A 2,864-nucleotide genomic window follows, 5' to 3' on the forward strand; every position below is an offset into this window, starting at 1 on the left:
TCTTTGTGGAGGGGAGTAAGGAAAACACAAACAACAAAACTACTTTCTAAAAATGTATCCACAGATATAGCAACAAACACAATAAACACAGGACCTGCTTTCATCAAGCTTATGTTTTAATGAAGGGGAGATATTTAAAAAATAAATACAACAGCCAAAAGGCAGTGTTCAAAGGAGAAAATTAAATATTTAGCAATGAAAGTGATATTTTTAGCAGCGATCAAAATGAACACACAAAACTGAGAGTTAAAAGAGTTCAGGAAAACAGAATTAGGGTGGGGTGGGTGTTCTATTTGCTTTATTGAAAGTGTATTTTCATTTATAATTTGGTATCATTAAACATTATTTAAAAACAAAATGTCAATAGAAAATTTGAGAGAAAGAGAAACCAGAGACATTGAATAAATATGACTATACTTTTGAGACTATCACCATCTGTCAGTTTGTTGTCCTCTGGTGGCCTGCATATTTCTGTGATGCTGCAAACTATGTCAGTGGTATTTTAAATACCAGCAGAGTCTCCCATAGTAGACAGGTTTCAGTGGAGCTTCCAGACTAAAGCAAATTAGGAAGAAAGTAGTGCCATGAATTACTCCAAAAAATCAGCCATGAAAACCCTGTGAGTCACAACAGTACATTGTCCAGTTCACTTGCTTTGGACACATCGTGTTGTTGTTGTTATTTGCTATCGAGTCGGCCCTGACTCATAGCGACCCCTCCTTGGGTTTCCGAGGCAGTATCACTATGGAAGTAGGATTGCCCGACCTTCCTTCTGAGGAGTGGCTGGTGGGTTTGAACCACCAGCCTTCTGGTTAGCAGTCAAGTGCCTTAGGCACTATGGACACATCGTAGAGAGGGTTCAATTGCTGGAGGAAGACATCATGTTTGGTGAAACAGAGGACCAGTGAGAGTAAGGGAGACTCTCAGTGAGATGGAATGGCATGGTAGTCCCGATGATGTACTGTAACATGCCAATAATTGTGAGGATGATGCAGGACCTGGCAACATTTTGATCAATTGCACATAATGTCACCATGACTTAAAAATGACCTGGCAGAAGCTATCTAACTATCTGTCTGTCTATTTATCTATCTACCCATCCATTTCAGAAACTTAGATAAGGAGGAAGGGAGAAGTAAGGTGGTATATGATTCTGGGTTCTCTAGGGGAGCAAACCAGCAAAGCACACACACACACACACACACATAAATATATACAGAGATTTATTTCAAGGAAATGGCTCATGTAGTTGTGGAGGCAGGCAAGTCCCAAATCTGTGGGTCAGGCATCAGGCTGGAGACTTCCCAAATCAAGTGGTTGCAGGGACTGATGAACTCAAAATTGGCTGGTTGGGCAGCAGGCTGCTGGCTCATGGGGCTGTGGGAGCTGGCAAATGCCAAAATCTGCAGGTCAGGCAACAGGCTGCTGGCTCACATCCCAAGAACCAGGGGTCAGAGGATAACAAATCAGATGCAGAATTGAGAGCTAGTGAGCTTTGCCAGAACCTCAGTATATATTTGATGCAGGCCACATCCCCAAGGAAATACCACTTACATTAGATCACAAAATGGAGGATAATTATATGAGAATCATGATCTAGCTAAGTTGGCATATAAATAATCATCAGAGGTGGTAAGAGGAAAATGATGACTAATTATTATATTTACATGTGTGCATGCCACTCATGGTACAAGATTAAAGCAGGGAGAAATGGCATACAGCCAGTGGAGGCTTGCATGTTGCTATGATGCTGAACAGGTTTCAATGGAGCTCCCAGACAAGGATGGACTATAAAGAAAGGCCTAGTGATCTACTCCTGAAGATCTACTAATGAAAACTCTATGGATCATAATAGTCTAATCACATCCAATTACGGGGACAGTGCCAGTCCAGGCAGTGCTTTGTTGCATGCTATGTGGAGTTGTCATGAGTCAGGAGTCAACTGGACAGCCACTAACTACAGAAACATTTGGCTTCTATTTTGCCTATATTGTATAAGTTGTTCTTAACAATTGTTTTCCAGAGTCTAACATTTCACAAGAAATTTGAAGTTGCCAATGGTTTCTATGGCATTTTTTAGGAAATGAAGGATGGTTTATTTACCTACTGGGTCATACTTTGTTTTTCACAATTCATTTTTTTTTTTTTTTAATTGTATTGTTTTTGTCATTTAACAACTATAATTCTTTTTTGGAGTATACTAGGTTGAGATTCCAGTGAATGTTATTTGATTTTTTTTTCTTGGTGGGAAGGGAGAGAGTTTACCACCCCCCCTTCTCCTTTTCTTTATGAGGTACTCTGAATTAACTCAGTGGAATCTATTTCCATTCAAATTTCAGGAATTAAAAGTTGGTTTATTAGAAACTAATGCATATAGAGTTCTATTAAACTTGAACAATCCTGCCAAAATGTAGCCACTCTGGCTCTTTCCCAATAACATAAAGTAGGGCATGTACATGGAAATTGTCAGTCTACACAGGTTGTGTGATAACTCAAGAAATACATTCAGAACAGCAAGAGGAGCCAAAGGCAGGCAGCCCTGGCTCAGCACAAGTGAGTCCAATAATTGACACGGGCCAAAGGGAGAAGATGGCGATTCTTCCCCTTCTGTCTTAGTTTTGCAAGGCTGCTGTTTAAAAATACCACAAGTGAATAGCTTTGAAGAGCAGAAATTTATTTTCTCACAGTTCAGGAGGCTGTTGTTCTTATGTGCCGTGGAGTTGGACCCGACTCATAGCGACCCCTCCTTGGGTTTCTGAGGCAGTATCACTACGGAAGTAGATTGCCCAACCTTCCTTCCGAGGAGTGGCTGGCGGGTTTGAACCTCCAGCCTTCTGGTTAGCAGTCAAGTGCCTTAGGCACTA

Source organism: Orycteropus afer, unplaced genomic scaffold (genome assembly GCF_000298275.1).
Source record: "Orycteropus afer afer isolate SDZICR_OR568_19922 unplaced genomic scaffold, OryAfe1.0 scaffold00019, whole genome shotgun sequence".
Taxonomy (NCBI): domain Eukaryota; kingdom Metazoa; phylum Chordata; class Mammalia; order Tubulidentata; family Orycteropodidae; genus Orycteropus; species Orycteropus afer.